The sequence below is a fragment of the Betta splendens genome, chromosome 15 (assembly GCF_900634795.4).
Source record: "Betta splendens chromosome 15, fBetSpl5.4, whole genome shotgun sequence".
NCBI lineage: Eukaryota > Metazoa > Chordata > Actinopteri > Anabantiformes > Osphronemidae > Betta > Betta splendens.
The window spans coordinates 15,945,044-15,957,719 of NC_040895.2; the positions used below are offsets into that span (position 1 = coordinate 15,945,044).

General features: G+C 46.9%; 1 long non-coding RNA gene across 2 annotated transcripts in view; it reads left to right on the forward strand.

Moving 5' to 3' along the window:
* LOC114870740 (uncharacterized) overlaps nucleotides 1-12,676 on the forward strand; it is a 41,328-nt gene that overhangs the window by 20,294 nt on the left and 8,358 nt on the right. For both annotated transcript variants that reach the window (XR_005898701.2, XR_003788417.3), the window contains 2 exons: nucleotides 6,547-6,620; nucleotides 11,129-11,226. This is a non-coding gene — a long non-coding RNA (uncharacterized LOC114870740). The remainder of the gene's footprint in view (nucleotides 1-6,546; nucleotides 6,621-11,128; nucleotides 11,227-12,676) is intronic.

Sequence of the window (12,676 nt, forward strand, 5' to 3'; positions counted from 1 at the left end):
CACATCAGGACAGCGAGACTTCTGCAGGCCGCCAACACACACACACGCACGCGCACACGCACGCACGCACGCACGCACGCACGCACGCACGCACGCACGCACACGCACACACTGATGCTGCATGTTTAAGCATTGTCTGTCCATCAGAGGACTGAGCTGTGCAGCGATTTGTTGTTACAGTTTGTCTGCCGTTAGTTTTCACCTTTGCATACATTTCTTGTGTGCAGAGAATCAGTTGAAGTTGTGTGGAAGAGTGGTTTGTTTGATAAAAAAACTCAAACCCACACTAAAGGTCACAGGTTTGAATCTGGCAGCTGTTTGCTTGAAAAACCATGGAGTGTCTTCAGCTTCATATTCATTAGCATTGAAAATCATTTACCAAAATGATGTGGATTAAAAACAACCCTGTGATCACGTAGTGGTTTATGTGTAGTGACATTACTTTTTCATGCAGTTCCTGTTAAATTCACACACTTTTTTAATGCTATAGTTTTTCTTAAATCTGATCTAAGTGCTCCTTAAATTTACCAAAACGAGAAGGTGGAGTCTCTACAGGATTTTATTCCACCGGATCAAGTTTCCCCAAGCATTTCCTGTGATTTCAAAAAAAATCTGGATTGATCCAGTTTTGTGTTAGTGGCTCATCCACTCATGGACTGAGCTTCAACTCCCACCGGCTCCTCTCACCTACAAATAAGAATGTTGTGCTGTGTGTTTCAGGTGTATTTCACCACAGATCAGGCCTGATCTGTGGTGAAATACACCTGTGATTTAAAAAAAAATCAGGCCTGATCTGTGGTGAAACACACAGTGCTGCTGATTCACTCAGATCAGAGCAGACAGGCCTCTTTGTTTCTAGATCCTTCCCTCTTTGCATATACGAAGAGCGTGGGAGTGGAGGTGCACTCTTTTATAAGCTCCGCTGCACGTGGAAGCTGCTGGGAGCTCTGTTTTCATCTGGATGACTTTATTTCACGGCATTTTAATTCACCCTCCACCAGCCAAACAGAGGTTCACCACAGAGCGCCGTGACCTTTAATGTTCACGTGTGCGTTCGTCACCTTCTGATTATTTCACAGAGCAACGCACTATTTCCACCCATTTTAAATCAACCCTAAAACAATTTCCTGGCCTCTAAATGGAGGCTCAGAGCGGTACTGAAATAAACATTGTTTTGCAGTTGATAATTATCTGAATTTAGTTTCAGTGTTGCTGGTGGTTATTGAAAGCATTCATAAATGTGCAGCAGCTTGTTTCTCGGTTCTGCACATACAGTAATAAAATGTCCGATCACGACGGGTTGAACTAATTTCACTTCTCAATTAGTAAAATGCAAAGTGAGCATCTTTATCATTTCAGCTTTACTCTATTAAATACATGCAACACACACGCTGTTTACGAGGGACCTGCAGCTTCAAATCTCACAGGAGTTTAGCTATTTTGCTACAATATAAAACACAAGAAAACCATGAGCTACTTCTTAGGTGAGTAATATTGTTTCGCGTTCTTAAGGGAACCTGAAAAAGACAGTAAAGCCGTTTCCTGCTCTGTCCGTCAAATGAGTTTTATTGAGAGCGAGGGCGACAGACAGGGTCCGATCCGTCGCACGCCGTCCAGGTCCGGTCCTTGGTGCCGAGGGGCCTGTTCCGCCTTAAATGGGCTGACGATGGGTGTGTGGTGTCTTAACACCATGGAGTCATTGTGCTGTTGCAGCCCACCGGTGGCCCATCATGCGTGTGGTGAGGTTTCTCCGCCGGCGAGAAAAGGGCCGCGCTGCCGATGGTTCCGCGTGGCCGGGGCGACCATGCAGCGAGCATGAACGCGTGGAAGCGCTCCACAGAGAGGCCTTCACTCGTCATCTCCGTCGGAGCCTGGGTGTCCTCACATCTGAGCGCGTGATGCTAATAGTCTGAAGGGTTTAGAGAGCGGCGCAGTCGTGTTGCATTCTGGGACTTTATTTAATGTAAACATCCTGGGAACGCGCGGATGAGTGTGGCCTCGCTCGGTTTGTTGCTGAGAGCAGGACGCGGTCATTAGGCTCAGTACCGGGCACATTCCAGTGTCTTTTCCACAGTGAAAAGCTAATGGGCTGTAATTAACCTATCTGCACTGGCATCGCTGCTGAGCTTCATCGTGTTGCACAGTCAGCGACTCTGTGATGGTCCAGCCATGTTGCGACTGCTCTGGCTTTTTATGAGCAGTAAAGCTGTGGAGTCCAGTTGAATCCAGTGAAGCCGCTCTGTCAGTGTTTCATTAAGCGACGATGCTGCCGGAAAGAGTGGGAGAATTTTTCCAAGCTCGTACAAGTGGAATTAATTACAGTGGCCTTTTCTTTGCATGGACGTATTTGACAGGTGACTGATAGTCTACAGGACGTAATTGGAAGCACATGCTGAGAGCCCTACTCGTTAACTTTCCAAGGCTGATTCACCTTGTGCGTCACGGTCCCACGGCCCAGAAGCAGAAAGGCGTGCGGGGGCGGGGTGCCCGACTCAGGCATCCTGATCCAAACCCGATCCTCCCATGGCTGAACCCGACGCGCCCACGGACGGACCGGGTCGTGCAGACGCAGCCTGCGTCCGTGTGGAGGTGTGTGGCTCCGGCCTAAGTGGTTGCGCTGCTCTCACCACTTCACTACTTCAACAGACGGTGGTGTCATTTTCACATCTCACTTCAAAATGGAGCGTCTGTTTTTAGGCCACAGCTCTCCTACGGACTCTTGTTTTGTGTCTGTACAACCTCCCACATTTGTCTTAACTCGGCTGTTTGCAGCAGCTCCTCGTGCACCACAGCCTCGTCGTGTCGTTATGTCGCACTTCTCTTTCTGTCTCGGCTTCTTTCATGCCTTTTTTTGTGCCCTCTTTTTTTTATCTTTCACTTTTCTCTCAGTTTATCTGCTTCAAAATGGGAGAAAAGTATTTCTGTAGTCGCAGTGAAACTGAATCAAAAAGAGAACTACTTTGATCGATGAGGCTTTAAAGGTGACATGATTCAGACTGAACCCACGACGTAGAAACTAAAGCTTCAGAGTGAACTTTAAACTATGACTAGGGAATAAAATGAGTGACAAAAACACAATGTTAAAAAAAGGCTTCCCACATTAAAGTTTTATCACTTTCACAATTTCCCTGCTCAGTTTTTGAATTTAGTTTTGTGTTTTCAGTGTTTCCTCTTTTGGCTTTTACTCCACAACATCACCAGCAAAATTCGAGGTTTGTAAATGTGGGCTGAGTCTCACACTGACTGCAAACAAAGACACGAGGACACGAGGAGGTGTCTTTTATTTGCTCTAATTGCTGGTAGATTCTAAAACGAAAATCCTCCCACAGTATTTGAGGAAATGAAGCAATTCCTTCCTTCTGCGTCGTTTCTCCTCCGCGTGGCGTTGAAAATAAGAGCGTCAGAAGGAGGAAAAGCTGCTCGGGCTCCGCCGGCGTCTCATCCTCTCAGCTTCCTTTTCTCTTTCTCAAACGCTCACACTGCGCCTGATCGCATCAAAGCACAGCCTCGGCGCCGTCCTCTTCGCTCTCTGACTAATTTTGATAGTAAAAGACGCAGAGTAGCGCTGGTCTGACTCCCCTCTGTGTTTCAGGCCACGCAGTCGGGCTGGATTATGCCACGAGCTCAGGTGTGTTTTGTCAAAGCCGTCGTGGGGACGGTCGCCTCCAGCGGCGGCTGCTGACGTCCCACAGAGGCAAAGCCCGTCTCTGCTGTCGGGGGAAAAATTGTTCTGCTCGGTTCTGATCCCAGTTGGACTTCACTGTTTTTATTGCACGTTAGAAAATTGTAGTGGGTTGAGAGAGGGGTTTAGTCACAGGCCCCTGAATGCTACTCGGGGCGCCTGTGTGGAAAACAGAGCAGAACCGTTGGCGTTGGTTTGAAAATAAATGACAAGTAATTATTTGAACCTGCTCTTGTGCTCAAAGTGCGGTTTGTTTGCGTTGGGCTCGTGTTTTTAATAAATAAAACTCTTAGTAATAGTGAAACTCTGAATCAGAATGAGAATAACTTTCATCGATGAGCCCTTTAAAGGTGACAGCTCCTGAGCAGCGGGTGGAGACCTGCGAAATGCTACGAAACGCTTCTTTTGGACGTTTTTACAATCAGCATTTGTGAAAGTTTGATGCATCAGAGTGATACTGTCACTTACTACTACGGGCTTTAGAAGAGGTGGTGAAACACACTCGGCTGTGACATTTAAATTACACTCATTATTTAGAGCTTGTGTAAAAAAAATTTAACAGCTTTAAATAAATAGCACAATATTAATTTTACAACATGATCTGTGTCTCACACTTTGCTTTAATCTGTAAAGTGATTTGTCATATTGAAAGTGAAGCAGACTCTGAAACTTAACGTGACATTTATTTATGTCAAATGAGCTTTTTAATGTGTGTCAGTTTCAAAGTCTCCTGCTCAAAGTGACATGTAATCTGTAACCTGCGACTGTATTTGGTGTTGATTTGTGTCAGACTTGTTTTCTTCTTATAAATAAATCCATAAGTCATACTGAAACTATGATGCTTTGGAGTGATAATATTACCAGAGCACCAGGGGAAATTTGCCCTGTGAAATGCTCGGTTCTCTGACAACCCACTCAGTTTCGACTGGAAAAAAAAATCTTTTAACCTTTTCAGCAACAACAAATGCAAGTTTAAAAAAAAGAAGAAGAAAAAAGGAAAAAAAAGTGAAATGAGCAAAGCTGAGTATTGACAGCAGCTCCTTTTTACACCGCTCTGAGTGGCTTCAAAGGTAAAATCCTGCTGTTTGGTGCAGACTGAGCTAATTCAGCACACGCTCACTGTTAAATGAGTTTCAAATGAGTGGATTTCACGTCTTCTCTCCCGTGTGTGAGCGGCGCGTTCTCGCCCGGTTCGTGACTGAGATGAGCACTTTCAAAATGAGACGGCTGCTTTTCGGCAGCACGTCTCGTCACGGCCGCGTAAAATGTTGACAATATTTGCTTTCACTGACGATCCAGCCGTGAATCATGTAGCTGCGCTCCATTCAGCGTTCTGAGTGATCTGTGGACGTACGAGTGTAAAGCTGTGGCGTGCGACTATTGATCTGACTCTAGTTTTCTTCTGCTGATGACCTTTAATAATTAAGATGTTGAAATTCAACTGGAGAAATTGTACAATGATTTTGCCTTTTCCTGTTTTTGTCTGAGCTGCTGTCTGACTGCGTCCGTGCACTGTAGGTCTGACATCTTCCCTAAACACCACAATAAACCAGAGTGTGATGTTTCTGCTCCTGAGGCATCAGTTGTTCCTTTAATTCCTTTTTCTAATTGTGAGTCAAATGCTTCCCACATGTGGGTTTGGTGAAAAATGCTCGCATGCAGTAGTTTCTTTTAAATATTAACTGTCAGGCGCCCCGTGTTGAGTCTCCCCGATCTAAAATGGGACAATACGTAAATATAAACATGTTGATGGTTTCAGTCAGGCAGGTTGCGTGCTCACGGTCCGTGGGTGGCTCCACTCTGCTGTTTGAATGATCACCTCTGACTTGTTCCGTGTGTGTCTGACTGTGTGTGTATTTATACAGCATCCTTTATTTATTGATCTGTGTGTGTGTGTGTGTGTGTGTGTGTGTGTGTGTGTGTGTGTGTGTGTGTGTGTGTGTGTGTGTGTGTGTATTTTAATAATCTTTGTCAGTATACAGATGTCTGTAAGCAGAAAAAAATATAGTGATAAGCTTTTTATTACTAATTTTATTTTGACTGCTGTGTGTATGTGTGTGTGTGTGTGTGTGTGTTTGTGTGTTTATCTGCACATTTGTTATGTGTTTGTGTTTGTTTCTGACTACTTTTATGTGAAATTTACTGATACAATACATAAGAATATTCTTTAAATGTGAACAAATATATGTGTTGTAGTTTTGACAGGATATGTGGTTTTTGGTGTGTGCATGTTTGTGTGTGTGTGTGTGTATTGCTCCAGTAAGTGCATATATTGAACAGTGCCTGTGTGGCTCTTTGTGTACACATACTGTACAACATTACTACAACTGCTGCAGCATGTGTTAATGCTGTGTGTCTTGTATTTATAAGGCTGGCTGTGTGTGTGTGTGTGTGTGTGTGTGTGTGTGTGTGTGTGTGTGTGTGTGTGTGTGTGTGTGTGTGTGTGTGTGTGTGTGTGTGTGTGTGTATTTATAAGGCTGTGTGTGTGTGTGTGTGTGTGTGTGTGTGTGTATTTATAAGGCTGGCTGTGTGTGTGTGTGTGTGTGTGTGTGTGTACATGTTATTAATTGTGCACATAAACTGTGTGTATTTATGTCTCTTAAATGTGTCTGTATTTTGTGTGTTGTCTATCTGCTCATAAACAGACTAAACGACCAGTGTGTGTGAAATCATGCATCACTGTGAATACGAAGCATTCGGTCCATATGTATCTGTGTACGTGGTCCCGTCTGTGGATGTGCTATTAATTTCACCTCTGCCTTGTCTGTGTGTGTCTTCACTGTTAGTGATATATTAAGTACAATGTGCGTGGGGTGTTACTGTATTTATTAACTGCACTGTGTGTGTGTGTTGTTTATCTGCAGATGCAGCCGAGAGAAAAGTCAAAGGAAAAACCTCCTTAAAACGAGTGAGTCACCAAGTGAATCCAGTGTTAAAGGTAAATTTCCTCACATTCATATCGTTGCTCCATCATTTAGCAAAAGGAAAAAAACTGTGAAGGTTTGTTTCACTGGTTTAAAAAATCAAATGAGGAAAAAATCTTTTGACACATTGCGTTCCATCACTTTCAAGGTTTATTAACAGCAACCACTGTGTGTGTGTGTGTGTGTGTGTGTGTGTCTGTGTGTGCGTGTGTGTGTGTGTGTGTGTGTGTGTGTGTGTGTGTGGGTCACCACCTGTTCCAGCTGACATTTACACATTTAAACGAGGCAGTTGATTGTTGTTGGGGACACATGACCAGGCTAAATTGCTTGTTTAGGATAATCAGCGACGTCACAGAAAGTGTTTCACACACGCTCAGACGCGTGTGATGCTGAACGTCACGCGACACAGTCTGAAACATCATGTTTGCTTCTGGATAAAAATTTTTACATTTTACTGATTTTCTTGTCTGTGTGGGAGCTGAATGGGAGAAAATGAGCCGTGTTTTCACTGTTTGGAAACAAAGCGCATCAGAGCCCGTGACCCGGCGCTGCTCGAACAGCAGAACCCTGTTACACAGCGTGTGGTAGTTAGAAGTAAAAACTGCACGTTGTTTCTAATCTAACGTCACAGTGTTTACGCCTCAGTTCTGTCTGTGCCACAGGATCAACATCTCACATCCTGATGAAAACGTGACAGCACAGATTTATGTTGATCCGTTTTCTTGGTAAGAAACACTTTGTGTCATCTTCACATCTAAGACCAGTTTGAATCCTGGGTTCCAGCTGAAGAACCTGTCGCCATTTTAGGGTGGTCACTTCTAGGAATTCATCTTCCTGGTCCACGCAGACACACTGTACTCGCCTCCTGTTTCCTGACGGAGCCTCTATTGTTCTGCCCGGCAGCAGCGCAGCGCCAGTCGGGCCGCGGCTCCTCGCTTTGAGCCGTGGAACGGGACTGAACCCGGTTCCAGCGTGGCTCTTGCCTGCTCTCTCGTCTTCACCGTCTGAGCTGCAGAATCGTAACGTTGTCGCAGCACATTCCAACACGACAGGGAGGAAGAACATGCAGCGGTGGAAACTCCAGGTCGTTGAGGGCATTCGCGCCGTCAGATGATCCTGTTGTCTTGTCTAAGGCATGATCTAATGTCATTATCTAATGAAGGATCTTAATAATGGGTGTAGTTAAATCCTGGCAGTGTCTGTTACACAAACATGAAAAAACAGCGGCCGCTGTCAGCAGCTGAGGCCGTTTAGCGCATTTACTCCTGTCGTCTTACGTGTGGTGACAAAACGCTGATGTTATGTGTTACTCACATAAATCTCCAGCTCGACTCGTCCTTAACTGACTCCAGACGCCTCGACCGTGCGCGATGACTCACCGGCATCTACGGCAGATCAGTGAAGCGGGCGATTCTTCCTGCAGCAGCGACGTTTGCGCTTTTACAATTGCCCGTGAATATGTGCAGCGTAGTATTGGGTCATAATATACTGTATGTGGATGCTTACGTGCTGGAACACGTCTAGACTAGGGGTCAAAAGGTCAAACGGATGCGACCCCTGTGATTAAGGCAGCACTGCGGGGGGTGATATGAAGGTTATAATGGATGCAGATGCATGTGTGGGTCAGAGATGCACATGCAGTGACTGACGGACATCTAACCAGAGTCTGCTGTGATCCCGGTGACGCGCATGAGGCCAAACACTTGTCCCTTAGTTAAACAAACACTTGCAGCCGCTCCGTCTCGCTTTTATCTGGCCTCCAGGAGGTTTCGGCCGCTCTCCTGGTTTGTTTATGTCATCAGCCTTCGTGTTTTCATTATGCTGGTGTCTGTCGTGTCATAAAGCAGTTAGATAAACACAAAAGGGGAATGAAAGATTCCATAAGGGAGCGTCCGTCAGTGGAGCTCGACAGATCCGGTTTGCTGGAAGCTGGTGGTTTCCTGTTTGACGCTGTTGTGGAGGCCTTTTGGTTGCGACTGGTTCAGAAACCACAGAGATTCAGATTCCTCCCAAAAATAAATAATGCATTCATTCACACCTGTAGGAATCTACATATAATTGTTCTTGTGCTGTGAACGTGCTCAGCGAGGCTCAGGCCTCGTCTGACCTTGGGGTCAATGTGATGGGCTTTTATTGTTGCAGCTCTGATATCGTTCGTGATAACTGATCTATTCTCATATCATTTGTAATTCTTTTTTTGCGTGGAAGTGTGTCATTTAATGTCTCGCTAACACCGATATGAGAACGTCTTGCTGCTGTTGATGGGAGTCCAGAGATACGGACGTCTGCAGCCTCCAGGGCCTCGAGGTGCAGCAGACGGGAGGTTCCGGCTCTGGAATAATAGCCCGGCTTTGTGTCACTGCTGCAGGCTTTACCTGCATAGAATGTAAACACGCCGCGCTGGGCTTCGTGCTGAGAAACGCACCGGCGCTGGATTTTCCCTGTGCTCAGACGCCTCAGCGACTCAGTGATATTAAACCTCTCACTTCCTTTTTGAAGCCGCTTTGTTTACCAGCCAGCGTGCTATTTTTACTGGAGGCCTGCGCTCGCTGAGAGCCTCGCTTTACTGAAAAGGATGCGTCCTCTCCCGCACGTGGCTTGTTTGGAAAAACACGTTGCGCTGCCACTGAGCAGCATTTCAGGCTGTTGTGTGTAGGACGCGGGGCTTTGAACGTCTCGCTGCTAGTTTTAACTGAATTTTCCCAAACGAAACCAGGGGTACTTAAAATATTATTAAACCAGGTCACACCAGAAATAACGCTGCCGATATCGTTTCACCGTTATGCAAATCGTCTGTGTCACGATAAACCACATTCAGCTCAGTGGTGGAAAGTTACTCACACAATTTCAGCACCGTTTCAGAAAAGCTTTAATTAAAAAAAAAATATACATATATATATATACATTTTTTTATACTTAAAGTGCATGCAACAGAATGAGCTTTGTTGGCTTTGTTAGCCTTGTTAGCCTTGTTAGCTTCGTTGCTGGGTCTCATGGTCCTTTGTGAGGCTGTACAGTAGGTTGTGCGCTGCTGGGAAAGCCAAAGGATGCCGCGCCCACGCTGAGTCACATCAGACCCATTCATGACCCTCCAAACTGAGGCCCTAAAACTTCTGCTGGTCAGCGACAGACTGGTTGTGCGTGGGCGCGTGGACCGTGGGTTTATTTTAGCCTTTTGGGCCTTAAATGACATTGGCGACTAGCCCGATAAGCAGCAACACAGCTGCACATACATTTTTTTTACGCCCTGGGAGCATTTGGGAATTTTGCAATGCACGTGGCATTAACGAAACAAAGAAAAGCCCAATGAGCTTCCTCCGCGGGGGGGCTGGCGCTCCCTCAGAGATAAGGTGAGGAGCTCTGTCGCCCGGGAGGAGCTCGGAGTAGAGTCGCTGCTCCTCCACATCGAGGAGCCAGTTGAGGAGGCTCGGGCATCTGGTCCGGATGCCTCCAGGACGCCTCCAGGGGGAGGGGTTCCGGGCCTGTCCCACCGGAGGCCCCGAGGAAGAACCGCTGGAGGGACTATGTCTCTCGGCCGGCCTGGGAACGCCCTGGGTTCCCACTGGAAGAGGAGGAGGTGTCCAGGGAGAGGGAAGACTGGAACTCTCTGCTCAGACTGCTGCCCCCGCGTTCGGCCCCGGACAAAGCGGTTCTAAATAGACGGATGATTCATCTGATCAAATGCCCGACTTTGTTTTTCCAGGTGGCAGCTTTAAGGATTTGTTGCCTTCTTCAGAGGTAGAACAGATGACCACCACAGTGACCTTTCTCTTTATAATGCTGTTTATCTCCAATATGACAGGTCTTTAGGATTTTATTTTATTTCAAATCCTCTAGAGCTGATTGTGTCACCGCAAAGGGAGAAAATGGAATGCAACTGAATTAATATAAATAAAGAGGAGACAGGAGCCGCTCACTGTCCTCGGGTCATGAGGCGTCCTGCCCACACAGCGGCCTTGCTGCATCCATCTGGTGACTGTGAGTGGGAGGGGGCGTGTTTTCAGATGCTGCCTCATGTGTTTAATGAAACACTGACTGGAAGCGTGAGCAGGCTGCGTTGTGTCTGTTTTTTGGGCGACCCTAGGGATGCAGCATTTAGTAGCGGCATGAAGCAGCTCGCACTCATCCAGGACCTTTCAGTGGTTAACAGTGTCGTCGACGAGTCCTGCGACGAGGGAACCTGACGTCTCTGACGGAAATCAGCCGTCGGTTCCGCTGTGATCTCAGCCGTGATCCCTGTCTTTACAAAATCAATAATGTACAGTAACAACACTAACTGTGTTTCAAACCGGTGATGGATGCATTCAACTGTTTCGCACCAGCGAATGAAGCCTGTTGTGTGGGAGGAAAAAGTGCCCTTTGCCTAATGTGATAGAACAAGAAGCAGATGTTTGGCACTTTCACTCTTCTTATAAAAGCCGAATCACTGTGCTGGATCTGCTCGGGTACCTGCTTGTTTTTCTTTGGGCTCAGATCTTGGTGGAATACTTCGGTGTAACGGGGATTTCCTCTTCTGTCGCAGGGATGGAGAACGCTGCACCGCAGGACTGTGAGGCTGGTTTCCACCACAGCGGCCCATCCTGGCGGCGGCGGGGAAACCACCCGGGCCCCGCTCATCTGGTAGGAGCCTGCACGTGTGCCTGCAGTCTGATCACCTCGACGATAAAGTCCCTCACACTACGCCCCGCGTTCCTCCTGAGCGCAGAGAGGAGCTGCAGCTCAGAGCCACAGCAGGGTGCCTGAGCCTTTGTTCTGTGGCTGGTTCTGTGAGGCGGCCCCGCGTTGTCGCCGCGTCCATCCCTCCCGTCGGCAGGCGAGCGCCTTCTCCTGTGAGGTGGAACCAAACCAGTGGAAAGTGAGCGGCTTCAGGTCCGCAGACAGGCAGGAAGCGGTGGAACACGGGAGGTTGGGAGTTCTGTGAATCGCTAGAAGTGAGGAAATCATGGGTTATTTGTTTCTGAGAGCCTAAAAGAGCGCAGTGGATTCAGTTTCTAGGGAATTCTGAGAAAGTTACTGGCAAATCAAGATGTGCAGGAAGTCACAGCGCCTCCATGAGCGAGGAGGAGATTTAATAATTATATTTATCACATGGAGACATGTTCATCTTAATATTTATGATATTATATTAATGATATTTATGAAGGATGTTTTGAGACAAACCCATGTTTCTAAAGCTGAACGGATGCTGATGCTGAAACTGATCTCTGGTCAGTCCATGCAGAGTAAAGGAGTCGAGTCTTAACGCTGCTCAACCACTTAATCAGAGAGGACGACAAGACAAAACGTGGGCTCGTCCATCACTTCACTATAATGAAATGACTGATTCTTATGGAGCGGTCCTGTGATGTAACCTCCTGATCTTTAACCCGGAGCAATTAGCCTCAACGCGAGGGGCGAGTGCTGTAATACCCATGTTCTTTGTAGATATACTTGGAGTGAGCGCTTTCAGGCAGAGATGTGTAGCTGCAGCTGGAAGAGGCCGTTGTTTTAATACGAGCCATGGACCGGTCCCTCGGGTTCTGTGCCGTCGTAGCCACGCGTCTCTGTCTGGTTCCAGGCTTCCTATAAGCGTTTACTCAGCACGAGGAGCAGCGGACTGGGGACCTGTAGGTGCTTCCCTGCCATGTTAGTAATCATGTCTAAGAATTGGTGAGGCAACCTTTCGTAGCAACATCTGAGTCAGATTACATGACTTACCCCGCGATTTACTCACTCCTTTCAGCGACTCGTGTCACCGAAGCTGACGGCCACCGAGTCGCAGTGAGTTGCGTTCTGGACGGAGCTTTGTGATTAATCACCCTGCACTCGCTCACTTTAATCACACCTTTCCCTGACTGTGGAGGTCTTTTTCAGTGGTTAAAGGCGTTTGTCCTCAGCAGACGAACCTGGCGGTGAATGACTGGAGGCGTTCGCTGCTCCGTCTGCTGGAAGTTTAGCTTGAAATCAACAAACACCGGAAAATAATTGGACCGTGTGAGTTGTGTTGGGAGTAAATTCCCAGATGATTTGTTTTCCCTCGGACATCGTCTGGACGTTTGTCTCCATGTCGTTCTTAAGGTCAAAGACACAG